Consider the following 18,951-nt stretch of genomic DNA (forward strand, 5'->3'; position numbering starts at 1 on the left):
CATTGGAGTATTCCATAAATTGAAGAAGCTGTACCGTCATACACAATGTAAAAAATGACCTCACATTACAAAGCGACCCGTAGAACAAAAGACGCAATTACTGTGTTCACCACGCTGGGGAATGCTGACTTCCTGATAACTCCAGCCCGGTTACAGGAGAACCTCCAGGGTAGAGGTCTTATGAGCGTGGCGCTTATGCTTCTGATTTCAGCTCAAAGACTTAAGTGAGTTGAACTAATTCAATGGAGGGTTTTTTTTCATGGTAAAACAGCTTTTTCCTTTGATTCTATAATTTGGCTGATCTGCCATCCCATCTCTATCCACCGCAGGTTAATCCATGTTAATTCCTGCACAGATGAACCTGTCACAGCACATATAATATCCAGGCAATACGTTCCCCTCTTCTAATCCTGTTTCATCAGCTCGCATGCCCTTTATGGTCAATCTAATTGCGACAAAGCCCACATAAGGGCTTTTGAGCCAAGAACTTCTTTAAGGTTTCAATTAAAGGCCGTGAGAGGAAAGAGATTTTTGGATGTCTGCCAGTGTCCTTCAAACACTGACTGTCACAGTGCAGATTTGAAGCCATAAAAAGAATAAAACAAGGCATGTGTGTAAGGAAAATACATGCAGGCAGTCTTTAAAACTCTGGGCAGGGAGCTGTTAAAGCATAAGTATGCGTGTGTGTTTTAAGTGACCCGTCTTTAAGACAAGCAGAAATAATCATTCCCTAGCTCTCTCTACTCACCGCCAGCAGTCTTTGAGGATTTTAATACCCTTATTGAAGTTTAATTATCAAAGTGACCTCACAATTTGTGTGCATTTAATATTAAATCCTCTGATATCTTCAAGCATGCAGCTCTCACCTCAACGGTGTCAGCGCTACCGACTGATTTTAGCCTTTTGAAAATTAAGGGAATGAGATGGAACAATGTGGGGGTTTTGATACTTTTTTTTAAAACAGCTATAGCAGTATAATACTTAATGATGATATAGTCATTTTTTTATAGTTACTGTAAAAGTTGTTAATGCCTTCAAATTTTTCAAGTATAATCTGCTATGTTAGTCATTGCAACTTAAATGACATTAAACTGACTTAAAATAATGAGTTAAATCTTGTATAACTTATAAAATTGCTGAACTTATTTTGATGTGTTTAAGCATATGTTATTGTAACCTGTTGATCATATCATTTTTTCAAGTGTGGTAACAATTACAATATGGTTCAATTAGTTCAAATAAACTAATATTACATAACAACAGGCAATACATTTTTCACAATATTTATAAATCTAAATCTTTTTATTAACATTAGTTAAGTAATAAATAAATACAGCTAAAAGTACAAAAAAACATACAATTGTTCATTGTTAGTTCATGTTATTGTTAGTTCATGTCATGCCATGCTCGGGTCCATTAAATAAAATTAAAAGATACAACTTTTGGTTTTAATAACATCTTAGTAAATGTTGAAAATAACACATTATTAATAAATCCTTTAGAAAAATTTGTATTGGTAGTTCATGTTAACTAATATGAAAAAATATAACAAGTTTTTAATTTTAGAATTATTTTTTTTAAATGATGTGTGTATTATATATATATATATATATATATATATATATATATATATATATATATATATATATATATATATATATATATAATTACAAATATATTTATGGAAATTTCCTTTCAAGTTTAATGATTTAAAACATGTTTAACAATATTTGTGCAAATTTATTTTTGAAGATCTCTTTTGATCTCGTTTTATTCTGCTTAAAATAAAAATAAAATTGTTAAATGTTTTTATTTGAGTTGTTAATACGAATAAGAATAATAACTACTGAACCCCAAATAGACACATAGATCTAGTAATGGTTAAGCTATCGGAGAGTGACTGTAACTCAGCAGGTATTCTGCAGTGGTGTTTGAGCAGCAGCGCTCTTGACGGACAGCACTCTGGTCATTTCCTACAGAAACACCAGCTGTTTATCTGACAGTCTGTCTGGTGCATCAGTCAGAACTAACTCATTTATCTCACACATCCCACTCACGGCACCGGCAAAACCAAAGTCAATGTCTCAGCATCCTTGTCTGAAGGTCACGATATATATGTTATTATACTGTATACAGTATATTACTATGTTTAAATGTGCAAGTGTACTTTATAATGAAGGCCTTCAGATATTTTAATTACTTGGCAAACGTTCTTTACAGTGTTGTGACAGATCATCTAGGTTACTATTGTAACCCTCGTTCCCTTTCAGTCAGTCACATTCCACGTTACGTCAGAACGACTGACGAATTGGGATCTTAACGTTGAACGTGACTGACTAGGCTAAGGGAAACATAGATATATAAGGGATAAGGATACTTGTAATTTATTTCACATGAAAAATGCCAATCAAAAAAAGAATATGTGAAAGAATATGCAAAGTTTTGTATAAATATAACAGGGGCTCACTGTAAAAAAAGAAAAAAAGAAAAAAAAGATCTGATTATGACAATGGGCCTCATTCATGAAACACGAGCAGAACGAATTTGTGTGCAAATCGTTCGTAAAGCCGCTCTGATGTAAATATTCGGATTCACGAAAATGTTCGTATTTTCAAAAGAAATTTACACCTGCTCCCTACCTGGAGTAAATGGTGCGTAAAACATTTAAACCTTCTGTGTTCTTCTAATTTAGGCAAACTGATGACATTGCATTTTGATGCTCTATATGGAAAAGCCTCTATTATGAACAAATTAAATATTATGGCAGGCCTACCATAATAATATTTCAAGAGTTGATTTGCCCGTCTTTTTTGTTTTGTTTTGTTTTGTTTTGTTTTGTTTGTAGGCTACTGTTTAACGTTGGCATTTTTTACCAGGCCGTCCAATCACAGTGGAGGAGTGGCGGGACAAAAACTACGCCGACCAATCATCCCACTTGTACACCAACCGAAAAACAATAATAGAGAAGTTAATAGCTACTGCTTTTTACTGCATTTCTAAATTCAGTAATATTCTTCAAAATGAGATACTAGTAGTAACACATTACTGGATATTCTGTATCATAGCAACCAAAGTATCTCAGCTGGAAAAACCCCGCCCTTGCAAAGTGCTTTCAAGCGCCACCAGCTGGCCGTTTTCAGAAGAGCACCAGGTGTTTAGCTGGCTAAAACATATTTTGGTGGACACACTATAATAGAATGTTTATTGCTAGTCATATGGCCAATTAGTCTCTTCAACATTTATGCAAAATCCTGGAGCCAAACCTGAGAAAGAAGTCCAGAAGCGTCCACAGCATTCCTGGTCACGTCATTTGAAGTTGTAACTCATGGGCGGGGATTATGCTAATTATGAATGAGCGTGCACGCGCATCCTATTTACTCATGTTTGGAATTCACTAACACACACACGTTTAACTAACGAATCCGTGGTACGAAGCATTTGGAGATCCGGAGGAGAGTTTTCGTAAAGGTCCATTTTACGTGCAGATTACTCAGAATTTGCTCCAGAATCTTTACAAAATATAGGCTATTTGTAAAATATATTTACGAAAGTTTCATGAATGAGGCCCAATGTATGTTTTTACATTGCTCATAAAATACTCATCAAAATAAGTTGAATGTAATTTAAGTTGAAATGATTTAAACATTTCAAGATCATTAAACAAGATTATTGTAGCTACTTAAAAAAATTAGTAGGCAGCAACTTTTATTTTACAGTGCTTGTACGGAGAGAAAAAAGTGCAGTAGTAATATGTGGTAGTGATGGTGTGAGATGGTAATACCATATTAATGAACTTTGATATTTGAATGTTAGTTCTTCCTATATAATATCATGGTAGGCTATACTGCCATGGTTTATGTCTAAAAATAATACAATAAATAATACAGAACCAATACATCTAATTTGACATTTCATGTAATTTTATAGTAAAATACTGTTAAATATACAGTCTTTTGAAGTAAGATCAAGTCATCTTATTATTTCAAGGAAATAATGGAAATTGACATTCCCAGAATTCTCAGTGACAGCTCACATTTGATGATTTTTCTTTCAAATAACGTTCTTCTTAGTTTTTCTTATATTAGTTATTCACATTAGAGTTTTATCTTCTATTGTTAAATGAATGTTTATTGCATTTTTTAGTGTAATTTGTTATGGCGTTTTGTATATGGCGTTTTGTATATGGCTTCCTCTTTAACACCTGTGTTTTTTAAGGTGGTTCTTAATAAAGTCAATTAATAATATGTTATTAATATATATATATGTTTTACTGTAAATTTAAGTTCAATTTGTAAAACCACATTTTAAAGGTACATTTCTGGCAAACGACTGAAGTTTACTTCATCTTTTGTTAACTACACCCATTAGAGCATTATGAATTTCTGCTAAGCAAACAACTCCTCAGACAGGACATTTGGAAAGTTTGTCATGCTTGGTTTGCTTGCTAAACGCTGGCCTAAACATTAATGGCTCCTGGCCGTAATTAAAGCTCTTAAGGAAATTACCCCGAGCTGAGTTCTGTGGAGGCGGCGGCTGCTACGGGGGAGGAATCCATGGCACAGTCCCAGGCAGGCAGCCTTGCCTCCTCAGATCCGGCATCAAAGTTCTGACAGACCGACCCATTCCTTCTGAGCTCTCCTGACAGCTAGGCTTAGTCAGCAGGGCGCTGGCCCGCCCAGCTCGCATTATGGGGTTTTACTTAGCAGTTTTATATCGCAAAGTCCCATCAGGAAAACCGAACAGAAGGATCAATCAAACAGTTCCGGCAGCACAGAATCAGACACAGGCTGACACTCTGCCAAAATACAACTGCAATCAGAAGATGCAAAATGATATTTGGCTAAGTTACACTAAAAAGGTAATTCAAAGTATTGATTTACTTATTAGGGCCCAAGCCCTGAAAGGGCACAGAGCCCTATTGTTCTTCTAAGGATTATTATTATTATTATTTTTTTTCCGACTATTTGGGCATTTTTGGGGCTTTTACCGTGCTCGAAAACTCTTGAAACTTTGCACACGCATAAGAATGCGCCGCCATCAGGGCTGAAGCTGGTACCCGGGCGTGGCAGGGGGGCTCCCTTGAATGTGATATTTAACTTGGTCCATAAATCAAAAACGCTTGCACGTACATATATGAAACTCGGTACACATATAGAATAACGAATAGACCTAAATAGAAATGATCAGAAACAAATATACAGCTGAACTGCTTCAACACGTCGTGTTTTTTATTTTATTTGTGTAGTTTAAGGAATCAAATGAATGGATTGAATGCTGTCATTACGACAGTGACTTGCTGCCACCTGCTGTCTGTTTTAGTTTCATATTAAACGTATTGATTTCATTATTCATCATGCCATATTTTTGGATTAACGACGTTCATACTTTTAATAAAGTTGCCCCCGGACATGATTTTATGGAATTAGGCTAAAGACTACCACAGCAAAAACGTGGTCTTGTTTCAAATGTATTGGTCAATATGCTTGCGTGGACTTCACTGTAGCCTATGTGCACTGCTTCCTTTCCATGAGAATATATCAAGCACTTCCATTTCAGAGTCCCTGTTATCAGAACGGTTGAAGATGCTGTTCATGTTGGTTAGCCCAGGACATTTTACAACACAGTAGGCTACAGTTAGGTAGCCTGACAAGCCAGACCCACATCAAGATGTTTGGTCTGGAAACTCACCATTGACAGGGCTCAATCCGAGGGGCGGGATAAACGGTGGTCTTTCAAACTCCCTCTGCATGGCGTGCACACGATTGGATAGCGCTACAACCAACCAGAGCTAGTTGAAAGATTAAACTTTCAGCGTATCCGGTCGGCAAAACTCAGAACACATATTCCTTTCTTTAGAATAACTTCAGTGGCGTTCTTTGTTCTTTTCTCAGAGAAAGGCTTAACTCCAAGTCTTCCAGAGTCGCGGTCAAAGCTGATTCGAAAGACCGCCATTCGCCAGTTTCTGTGTTTACCAGAAGAAGCACACAAGCGCAACTCGGCGGTCATTATGGTAAGCCCCGCCCACCGACTCTATACACGATGTGATTGGCCCGACCAGAGTTTGACATTTACAGCTCAGAAGGGTATTGAGAGTTGCTAGACGACATTTGCGGCAGATTAGATTTGCTGCCGATAGGGTGCGTCTAGATTTCTAACAGTTAGGGTGATATGACTTAAACCTGTGATATAATATTCTGGCCATATACATATCCAAGTCCTTCATCACAGACAGTATCAACATCAGTAGGCTATACTTATTGTATTTCGGCCACACCACAAGGTGCCACTGTGACCTCAACGCTTTGCCCTCGCCTACTCTGAGCTTGATTGCTATGTCTGAGGTAAACCCCGCCCTCCTCATTACCCTAGGCACGAATAATTATAGGAAGAAATAAATGCTTAAATAAATAAATGTAGAAATAATTAAATGTAGAAATAAATAAATTCACAAATAAATAAATAAATAAATAAATGTAGAAAGGAATACATGTGGAAAAAAATAATAAATAAAAAAATAAAAAAAATACATAAATATGGAAATAAATGTATAAATAATTATATATTTTTTGCTTTTCTATGTATATTTATTTATTTTTACATTTATTTTTACATGTATTTATTTATTTATTTTTACATTTATTTATTTATTTTTGATATTGGCAGCTTTGACGTTCCATACAACAGCGATGATCAAAAAGCCTGAACAAAACAGTCACTCTTGTATGGGAGTGCGTCTGCTCGAAACATGACCAGGACCAGTCATTATGCCGTCATTACCGGATGTTGATAGCGCGTGAGTGCAGGTGAGACCTGAACACCACACGTTGTGTTTAAACTAAACTCAAGTAAGCCTTGCCAATTTAAACATTGAAGAGAAAGAGAAGTCGGCGTCGCGCCCGCTGAGAGAAGGTAGGTGTGTGTGTGTGTGTGTGTGTGTGTGTGTGTGTGTGTGTGTGTGTGTGTGTGTGTGTGTGTGTGTGTGTGTGTGCATTATGCACTCATATGAAGCCGCGTGGAGCGTCGCAGAGATAGCGAGCAAATATTGAGAGCTCTTTCAAGTCTTGTGCTTGAATGGACAAATTCACACAAAATAATGTCAACATGACAATCTTAGTGAGTAACTCTAGCGAACATAGTAGGTTATGTCTTAAGTAAAACGTAAACAGTCGATAAAGACGTTCATGTGTACAGTAGCCTATGTACTGTGCATTATTTCTTAAAGGGAAAGAAGCCTATTCCTAATATCTGTGTTTTTAATGTCAATGAACAAACAACAAATGACTAAGAAATCACTCACTGCTCTTGACTGAATAGATTTTGTAACTTCAATAATGATTAATCGCTATTGAATTTATACTGTGAAGATTACAATATGCAATGCTATTTTTATATTTTATCAGCCTACTTTGTTCAATTTCTGTACCGCTACAATCTGAAAAGCACTGTTTATCTTATATGCATCATGTATTCGTGCTGTTGCTTGTTGTTTGATTATTTGTTCTTATTTTGTTTATTTTATTTGACAAAATGTCCTAATTTCCCGGAACAGAAAACATACCAATCCTTAGCGATAAAACTGTGATACAAACCAAACTGTGAGTAATTTGAACCGTTCCACAACTCATTTTAACATTACATTTTTATATTAAATCCACTATTGTTTTATACAGAAGTTAGAACCGTTCTAAACAGTATTTAATGCAATTACATCAGATGTAATACAAATTTTCAAGGGCATGTTATTATATTCGGTTAGTAAAAATAAAAAATAAAAAGAAATCTTCATACTGTCTAGATGATACAGAAAACACACAATTAACCTTTAGAATTTATGGATGCTTTTTCGATTTACTTTAGGGAACATCATTAACTGGACGATGCATAATAAGTAAATAAATAAATATGTTTTAGGATTTAGTTTAGGGATAGTCTAGTGAGTCACCATAGTTTGTGTTCCAGTCGGCGTCTGATTTTGTGTTGCTGTTATAAAACAATATAATATAATATAATATAATATAATATAATATAATATAATATAATATAAAATAATTAATATAGGCTAATATAATTAATATAACAATGTTATGTGCCGACTTACTGTATGTTTGTGTGATTTTGATGGTCATTTTAAAGGCATCAGACAAAAACAGCAACTCGGTTTATACTCTTATCACTTTCAATGCAGCTGCCAAAGGCAAACGGCTTGGAAAAGCTAAATGGATAAAGATAAGTCCTTCTCCCCTATATACGTTTTGGGGTAAAAAACAACAACAAAAAAACATGTCGACGGACATTTTATGAACCCAAGGATGCCATTTTATGATTAATATGATTCATAAACATGAATGTAATTTACTCCTAAATATAGTTTAGTTTCCCACAGCTAATAATAATTGCTGAGCTTCAAACATGCTAAGACATGTTATCAGTTCACTGTAACCTGTTAATTGGTAAATGCAATCTGGCCAGGGTGAATCGCCTACCATGCAGTGAGCATTTCAGATTCTTCTTTGAGTGTTAATCAAACTGTCTGTGACTATCAACCCAATTAACCAAAAGGACATGTATGCTAATGTTAATGATAAGAGAGAAATTAACTGTGAAAATAATCTCATACCGACAGTCAGCAGATCTATTTCTTGAATCTGTTCAGCCCGGAGGCAGTTTGCTCATTACTAGTTAAATCTTGTGACGAGCTACTGGTCTGAATCTTGCTTCATACATTAAACAACTACTCTGCAAGTGGACAAATCACACACACACACACACACACACACACACACACACACACACACACACACACACACACACACATACACATAGTCTTGTCTGATGGCCTTGTGATCTCCAGACTGTCAATAAACGCATGGCATGCAGTGATAGTCCCCGATAATGTGTGCTTTGTAAAACAATACTGCCTCTAAAAGAGACAAATCTCATTTTTTACTTTGTCAAACACGTTTCCCATTGTTTGCAAGGTACAGATATTCTATTAAAGATTCTGTAGACTAAATCTAAATTACAATCATCAAAAAACTGAATGCAGGAAGATCATTTTAAGCCTATCTGATTCCACGTTGCACGGCTGTTTCTCCATTTCTGTGTTCCCTGCTGTAGTCAGACAGTAAGACACAGCCTCTAGACACAAAATGGCTGTCTTTTTCACCCATTATATGCTGCTGTTCGCCGTAAAACTGTTAGCAATGCTAAATGCAACATTTGCTTTCTGCTTTGTCTAATTTCACTAATGGAAATACTGTCTAGTCATGTTTGCCATCCGCAACCTATTATGCGGATTTAAATTATCTTCAATGCATGCTGAAATGAATGAACATAAATTCTTAAATAGACTTGTAACCATAGGCTGGGGCTTATCTGGACCTGTCTGTATCCAGACTGGTCTTAGAGTATTTGTGTGCTGGGCAGGCGTGGCACTGCAGTCGAGAGAGAGAGAGAGTGAGAGAGAGTGAGAGAGTGAGAGAGTGAGAGAGAGAGAGAGAGAGAGAGAGAGAGAGAGAGAGAGAGAGAGAGAGAGAGAGAGAGAGAGAGAGAGAGAGAGAGAGAGAGAGAGAGAGAGAGAGGGAGAGAGAGAGAGTTTCCCTTTACATTGGATCTCTCATGCAGCACAGCAAAGTCATAGGAGGAGGACAGCAATGGACAGCATTTTTTCCTGATTTTTTTTTGTTTGTTGTTGTTGTATTTATTGAGGAAAGGAAATTAAAGCAAACTTTGTTCCAAGCAAAAAAAGAGAGAAAAGACAGGTCAAAAACAAAACAAAGAAGAAAAGAGAGTAAATGGAATGACAGATCAAAAAACTAATTGAAACAAAAATATAAAAGGAATGACAGATTTAAAAAAAACGGAACAAAAACAAAGGAGAGCAATGACAGATCGAAAAAAGAGAGTAAAACTAATGAGAGAAAAAAGAGAGTTACACGAATGACAGATAAACCATTTAACAAAAACAAAGGAGAGCAATGACAGATCTGAAAAAGAAAGTAAAAAACAGATAAAAATGAAACGAAACAAAAGAGTTTAAAAGGAATGACAGATAAAAATGAAGCAAAACAGAAGTGTAAAAGGATGACAGATAAAAAATAACAAAAGAGAGTAACAAGAGATCAAAAATCAAAACAAAACAAAAGAGAGTAAAAGGAATGACAGATAAAAAAGAAAAAAAGGTAAAAGGAAACAAAAAAACGAAAGAGAGTAAAAGGAATGACAGATAAAAAATGAAAAAAGAGAGTAAAAGGAAACACAAAAAACAAAAGAGAGTAAAAGAAATGACAGATCAAAACATTTAACAAAAGAGAGTAATGACAGATCAAAAACAAAACAAAAGAGTAATGACGGATCAAAAAACAAATCAAAACAAAAGAGTTATGACAGATCAAAAAAACGAAACAAAACAAAAGAGTTATGACAGATCAAAAAACAAATAAAAAAAGAGAAGTGACAGATCAAAAAACTAATAAAAAAGAGAAGTGACAGATCAAAAAACTAATTAAAAAAGAGAAGTGACAGATCAAAAAACTAATAAAAAAGAGAAGTGACAGATCAAAAAACTAATAAAAAAGTGAAGTGACAGATCAAAAAACAAATCAAAACAAAAGAGTTATGACAGATCAAAAAACTAAACAAAACAAAAGAGTAATGACAGATCAAAAAAACAAAACAAAACAAAAGAGTTATGACAGATCAAAAAACAGATAAAAAAGAGAAGTGACAGATCAAAAAACAAAACAAAAGAAAAATGACAGATAAAAAACAACACTAAACAAAAGAGAAGTGACAGATCAAAAAACAAAAAAACTAAAGAATAATGACCGATAAAAAAACAAAACAAAACAAAAGAATAATGACCGATAAAAAAACAAAACAAAACAAAAGAAAAGAATAATGACCGATAAAAAAACAAAACAAAACAAAAGAATAATGACGGATCAAAAAACAAAACAAAACAAAAGAGTAATGACAGATCAAAAAACAAATCAAAACAAAACAAAAGAGAAAAAGGCACGACAAAAGAAAACAAAACAGATAAAAGCAATGACAAGTAAAAACAAAAGAAAGTAAACAAAAATGGAAAAAAAAGAAATGTGTGCTGAAGTTTTGCTGTTGAAAAAATGTAGCCTGGTCTCTTCGATGACATGGCACGAAATTGAAAGGAGAGAGTTACTCTTCCTCAGTTAAACTGCACTTCTGAACTTTAAACACGTTTAAATACTTTACCAACCCAGCAGATCTCATCTACTCCACCGAACCCAAAAGAGAAGATTACATTAAACAAGTGTGATTCATTATTCATTATAATTCATGAGTTAAATGAAGTGGCAAGGATAATGCTTTTATAAATGCTGGGACTCCCTGCAATAAAAATATACTGTATATGATCAATGCAAAGGAATGCAGGAAGTGCTGCACAGGGTGTAAGATCTCGGTGCTCTTTGGTTGTGTAGGATAATTAAGTTTAAATGCAAAAGTAGTCCAAGGCACTCGATGGGTATATTGAGAAAGTTAAAAAGCCTTTATTTTTTCATGGCTTAAGCATTTAAAAAATTGGTGACAGAGACACCTACGCGTTGCGGCTTTACATGCCTTCGTCAGGGTGTGTCACACACCTGACGAAGGCATGTAAAGCCGCAACGCGTAGGTGTCTCTGTCACCAATTTTTCACCAATCACCAATCAATATACCCATCGAGTGCCTTGGACTACTTTTGCATTTATACTGTATATGATGTAAGATCAGTTATTCCCTGCATTAAAAATATATTGGCTAAATAACCTTCTGCCTTATGTCCTGCTAAACGGAGCAGACGGACGGCGAGGACGTTCGCTGGAAATGCTTGAGAAAGTCCATTAAAGTTGTCTTCTGCTAATTAGTCCCGCTAAAGGCCTCCCTGTAGAATCCACAAAATGCAAGTCATTCTGCAGCCATTCCCTTCCCCTCCTCCCCCCATCACGATCTTGCCTAATCATCATCGCTATTAAAAAATCCATAACGACAAGAATCTGTAGAGCTGCATGCGGTACATGATAAAATCAGTCATCTTGTGGAGCACCATTCTGATTGACAGCAGACTGCAGACCCATTACTGTGGGCGGATCAGAGGAAACAGAGAAAAGCTGCTCCGACATGATGAACAAGGCACACGACATTAACCGCATTATGTAACGATTAGCAGTTACGGCTAATGATGGCCAATAGGTTGCTAAATGATTCAAAAATAATGTTTCAATTTAGTGCCATTGGAAATGTGGTCCAACTAAGCATTTGCCCACAGCTCTTCAGTCGTTCGGTGTAAGAACCAACGCTGGACAAAAGGGTATTTTGTGTTTTAACAAACTACATGTTTCTACTTTTAACAGCTGCTCTAATATAGTTCAAACCTTATAGAATACAGTGTCCTTGTTACAGGTTACATGTAGTAACTATTGTAATAACTAGAAATTATGCATAATAGAACAAACCTAATCCTATCCATAACCCATATATTTTATTAAAATTACTCAGTACTAATGTATAATTAGAATGTAACAAAGGCACCTTAAATAAAGGGTTACACTTTATTTCAAGGTGTCATTGTTACAGTGTAATTACATATTTAAGTACTGATTAATATTATGCAACTATATGTACTTACTGTAAGATTAGAGTTAGTTGCAGTTAATTATGTATAATTTACTGTTATTAATATAGTAAGCACATGTAACATGGTCACTGTAAAATAACATGTTACCAAGTAAAGTGTAGCATTTTATTTTAAGACATAATAAAAAATTTAAGTACTGTGTAATATTAATTAACCATACATGCTTACTATAAGGTTATGGATAGGATGTAATTATGCATACATTTTAGTTACTATGATCGTTGCTATGTAACATTGAGATGGTATAATAAAGTGTTACAAAATGTTCTTGTATGATAATATATTTCTAAACAATCAAAGTTATGCGTGCTGAAATCATGATTTAATATATTTTATGTTGTAATCAAATTATAAACTAAGTTCTATAATTTTGCTTCTTAAAGATTTATTTGTTAGATTTATTAACAATTGCAAATTGACAAATTTGGATCTGTTCTTATAAAATTGTATCAATATAATTTTCTCAGCAATGAACTGAGAACTTCCTTTACACTGTAAAAAATGTAATGAATGTAATTTAAGTTGAACAGACTTAAACATACAAGTTGATTGTACTTAAAAATGTACATTTTTCATGAAATTTATTTAATTAACCAACAACATGTAATGCACTGAAATAAATAAACAGCTACCAAAATGTAAATAAATTGAAAGTTTGTGTATTTTCGATTCGGTCTTGGCTTGGCGCCGTCAAAATGCGCCTTTTAGTCAGTCACAGGAAGCGAGAAGATTTAGCCGAAGCTTAAAAAGACTGTGAATTTATTTGATTGATAATCTGATTACCGGCGAACACAGCGCGAGTAGAGAGAGACAGAGAAAATAAAGGAAACTAAAGGAAGCCTGCATGCTGTCGGGGTTATATTTGCTGAAAAGATCTCTTGGCATGCCAGCCTGGTGCTTTCACACCATTCAAAGACACACACTCGCTCTCACACACAGTGACACAATGGACACGTGGCTACTCTTCTACCTGTCAGTCTAAACAAAGAGAGGAAAGGAAATACAACTGTGCTTCACAACAGACACTGCTGCTGCAGAGCCGGGGCAGCGGAAAGCATGACAAAGCAAACATTGGATCATTTATTCACAATTTTTTTGTGAGTTTTAATATAGGACATTTTCATGTGCTTATTTTTGCACACGTTTGATGTAGCTTTATAAAGAAAGCATACTGGTACATTCACTTGATTTAGTTAGTATAGTTCTGCTATACATTTGTAAATTCCACTTTGTTGGCAAAACTTAAAGTTACATAAAAATAAAAAAAGCTAAGAAATTTTAAGTTTAAGTAAGCAGAACTTTTGTACGCATCCATTTTATTGCTCTTAAGTTTTGCAAACTCAAAAGAAAACATCTCAGTCACGTATGTAACCCTCGTTCCGTTAAGGGTTGAACGGAGACGTTACATCGAACGTGACCGACTGAAAGGTAAAGAAAGGTTTAAATACTCATAAAAGGTCATTTTTGAAATAATTTGTTTAATTTCAGTTGGCTCAACTCAAACCAATTAATTTTTTTTTAGCATTAGTTTCACACCCCTGTTAATAAATTTATTAACTTTATTTATATAGCGCTTTTACAATGACGATTGTTTCAAAGCAGCTTCACAGTGTTTTTCAAGAAAATAATGCAACAGAATTTAATTTGGCTGTACAGTCGCTCTGGAGCAAACGGTGATGTTATCAGCTCATTTCAATTTATCATATAGTGACAATGTTGGCAGATCAGTGATATAGTTGATGTAGTTAATTTAGTTTAGTAATTACATTTATTTGGATATTTAGTTGACATTTTAGTGTCCCCAACTGAGCAAGCCAAACCAAAGATGACAAACACAGAGTAGCACTTTAAAAACAATTTAAGAAAATAACTGTAGATTATATTATGTGTTAATAATTAATATAAATTATCCTGTATAACTAATATGTTATATCTGTTTAGTATATATTTTAAGTATAAATTTATTCAGCTAAGCCAAATATTTCATATATTTTTTTGTGAAAACATTGCAAACCAGTCCACTTCTGCTCTTCAGAGAATGACTAATTTGTCCAAACAGAAGTCCCAATTTGTTTTATTTGGATTAATTTAGTTTTAAGAAAGTTCGTAATTGATCACTACAGTAAAACGCCTGTTTTCGTGTTAGCATAGTGTATAACTTTATAATGTTGATGATGTTTCATCTCAAACACATCACCATATTAATTTAAGTGTCATTTGATACTTTCTGAGTCAAGTCAAGTCAACTTTATCCATATAGCACTTTTACATAATGCAACAGAATTTGATTTGATTCTGTGATGTTTGATTCAGTGATGTATATGGGTTGGTTATATGCAAGAAAATCATTAAAATATGGGCAAAATTAGATATTATTATTGCAATACTTACACTTAAGAGGATCCATACGGCCTTGTGTAACTTCCTTCAGGAAGCACCATTCTGACTGCTGAAAAAACACACAAAAAAACACATTATTATATAAATGTTACTGTGCATATGTTATAATGTCTCAAATGTATTTAAAAAGTGGTGAACTCTAATTAAATATATGACGTCAATTTCAGTTTCTAAAGGAAGATTCGGTTGACAGATTTTAAATAGAAGGTAAATTAGCATGAAATTATTTGGAAATGCAGTACAGGAATCCTGCTTGAGGAAAATCTATGAGACCATTACCAGTCTATAAAATATTTGAATACAAAGTTCAGCATGTGCACAAAAATATTCAAGGGGGGTATTTCAAAATTTGATCAGCAGTTTGGAGCACTTTTTTCACTGTGATGGAGTGAGAGTGACAGAGAAGAGACAAATACAGCTGGCAGAGTGCAAGAGAGAGATAAAGGGGGAGTAAGAGGGGATGAACACAAACAAACAGAAAGAAGAAGACAACTGTGTATTTCTGGCTTTGTCCATGAGGGGGAGGGTCAACCGCAGCCATACTCGTTTTTCAAAGTTAACAGTGTCATTAATCACCTGGCTCACACTTGGGCTCGATATCAGATTTAAGCCATATGATTACACTCATTGATTGAGCGGAGGTTTTCTCCAGCTGCCTGCGCGTTGCTGTTCCGGCCCGATTGTTTATTAATTGACTAAACGATTCAAGGACAAAAGCTGACAAACTGGACCATGAATAATTCTCTCTTCACTTGCACTGCTAGAATCACATGAATGTATTAGTCAGGCTATCATTTTCATGAAGAGAAGATTCACTCTAATGGACTTATGATTTGTGATCGCGTGACGTCGGATGCAGCGATGACTCATCTTATCATCGCTGAATGTGAAATATTGTTCTGTTTCCAGAGAAATCCCCTAAAATGTTCCCTCAAATAGAGCATCACTTATGTTTGTTAAATAATTATGTGTGATAGATAGATAGATAGATAGATAGATAGATAGATAGATAGATAGATAGATAGATAGATAGATAGATAGATAGATAGATAGATAGATAGATAGATAAATAGATAGATAGATAGATAGATAGATAGATAGATAGATAGATAGATAGATAGATAGATAGATAGATGGATGGATGGATGGATGGATGGATGGATGGATGGATGGATGGATGGATGGATGGATGGATGGATGGATGGATGGGTAAAGAGATGGATGGATGGAGGGAGGGAGGGATAGATGATGGAGGGAGGGAGGGATGGATGGATGGATGGAGGGGTGGGTGGAGAGAGGAAGGGAGGGAGGGATGGATGGATGGATAGATAGATGGGTAAAGAGATGGATGGGTAAAGAGATGGATGGATGGATGGATGGATGGATGGATGGATGGATGGATGGATGGATGGATGGACGGATGGATGGATGGATGGATAGGGAGGGAGGGAGGAAGGGATAGAAGATGGAGGGAGGGAGGGAGGGAGGGAGGGAGGGAGGGAGGGATGGATGGATGGATGGATGGATGGATGGATAGATAGATAGATAGATAGATAGATAGATAGATAGATAGATAGATAGATAGATAGATAGATAGATAGATAGATAGATAGATAGATAGATGTAAAACATAAAATAAATTAATCTGGATGAATCTTGAAATGAAATATACATACTCAGTTAATAAGCTTATTTTTTTTTTTTATAAAGCTAGGCATTTGCCCATTTGAAAATGATCTTAGTACGGTCCTGTTCTTGAAGTGCCTATGAATCAGGTGACGGCTGTAGACACACAGCATGAAACACACACACACACACACACACACACACACACACAGCAGAGCTCAGCACAGCTCTCAGCAGCGGGACTGTCTAGCACAGCTGTTTTCCTCTATGAGGCGCACGCATGTTGATTATTTCACAGAACGCCATTAGTGCCTTTAAAAGATCGTCTGTGGTGTGGACTACAGGCTGAGAGACGGTTAAGTGTACAGTACATTAACCTTTTCTCTGTCACATCATGGCTGGCTTTCTGCATGCCAATTCAATCCAGGAGACGTCTCGCATTACAGGAAATGGGATTTTTATATAGTATAAATCTGTTAATTATAAAAACGACAATCTATGACCGAGGATTCTTAAAAAAAAGGTAAAATGACTAAACGAACGAGCCATTGACAGCAAAATGGGGGAAACGCATTTTCACCTAGATAATTACAATTAATTCCATCACACTGATGATTTTAATTGAGATCTTCAGAGATTACGCTTACAGCTCGGTGGAAGCTGATAAAAGAATATCTGTCCACAACCTTTTAAAATTAGGATAGGAAATTGGAGCAGCCGAAAAGGAGACTTTAATTTTACAGAATTATTGTGACACCCAGGGGTACAGAGCAAATGATTGCTGCCTGTTCTAAATTGTGTAAAAATATAGTTTGCCACTAGGCCGTCTCTGCCGCTACTGGGGCAACCTGTATCATTATCTAGATCAACACATCGCTCTACATAAAGAGTGACTCCGAGTGTTTAGAAGATAATTATTCATGTGAGCAGTTCGGTGCGGTGTGATGAATATAACTGAGGAGAGAAACAACCGAAGACACACATGACAAGAGTGTTAAAGACAGAACTGACAGGGCGGTGGCGAATGGTGATTAACATTTTAAACCCGCTTTTTTTCCCATCCCAGAGATCAGACTCTTCGCTCATCTGCCTCCCCTTCCAGAGCCCTTCACACTCAAGGGATTATTTTTTATTTCATTTCACAGGAGTCTGTTTCTCAGAGAGGGAATTAAGAACATTTGAACGTGTGGGTATATGCGTTTGTTTGTACAGGTGAAGTCATCAAAGAAAAACGATATGTCTTTTATTGGAGATTAACTGTTTATAAAGCTGGTGTCCATATGGAAAATGATAATGAATGAAGTTTTTGTCCATCAGTACCAGTGAAATGTCATTATAGTACAGCATTCAACATCAACAATGGGAACATTTAAATCCAACAGGTTTTTAATTTAGGCAGGTTTTTATTAATATGACAATAACAACAACAGATTTTAACTTTAATTACATCATTGTCAACTTTTTTGGAAATGTGTATGTTATAGCCATATATTTTCAATATTAAAAATTCATCAAAAATATTAGAGGCATTTTCAAAAAAGAAAAAAAAAAGCTATAATTGTCAAAACTGATTCAAAACCAATTCAGTTAGGCTTATTTATTGTGTGGGAATAATTTATATCATAATTTTGACCACATCAAACAATTTTGACACAAAGTTTAATAAACAAATGAAGTAAAACTGAAGTAAAAATTACATGAAATTAAAAAATTAAATACAAAAAATTAAAGTGAACGAACTTACTGGAGATTAAATTATATTGATTATATTGCAGATTGTTATTATTATTTTGTCTAATTAAGTGTGTTGAATATCTTTTAATTGTATATTTTGGATGCATAACATCTATTAAATTAGCTTTAGTAAATATATTTTATTTGTGTGTGTGTGTGTGTGTGTGTGTGTGTGTGTGTGTGTGTGTGTGTGTGTGTGTGTGTGTGTGTGTGTGTGTGTGTGTGTGTGTGTGTGTGACATTCCACACACACATGTCAACTATTAGACTATATATACACTGTCTGCTTATTACACTCAAAACAATTTTAATATGTATTTTTAAAGATTTACGCATTTCAATTAATACCAAAATTCCATCAAATTGAATTGAATAATCCTTACATATTTTAATTGAATAATTGAACAATTCTTAATCAATTATTCAATTAAAACATTTGAGGGTTATTCATTCCAATTTGATGGAATCTTACTATTATAATAATCCTATAAAGGCTTATCATTTGTATCTGTTAATGTGTCTGCTAACACTTTATTT

The 18,951-nt window shown here is 34.9% G+C and overlaps 1 protein-coding gene across 1 annotated transcript in view; it reads right to left on the reverse strand.

Annotated features, from left to right (window-relative positions):
• Positions 1 to 18,951, reverse strand: part of tcaim (T cell activation inhibitor, mitochondrial) — an 87,115-nt gene that overhangs the window by 58,007 nt on the left and 10,157 nt on the right. The window contains exon 2 of the mRNA XM_067449201.1: positions 15,047 to 15,104. The gene's annotated coding sequence lies outside the window, so the exon portion shown is untranslated. The remainder of the gene's footprint in view (positions 1 to 15,046; positions 15,105 to 18,951) is intronic.

This window comes from Pseudorasbora parva, chromosome 7, assembly GCF_024679245.1.
Source record: "Pseudorasbora parva isolate DD20220531a chromosome 7, ASM2467924v1, whole genome shotgun sequence".
Taxonomy (NCBI): domain Eukaryota; kingdom Metazoa; phylum Chordata; class Actinopteri; order Cypriniformes; family Gobionidae; genus Pseudorasbora; species Pseudorasbora parva.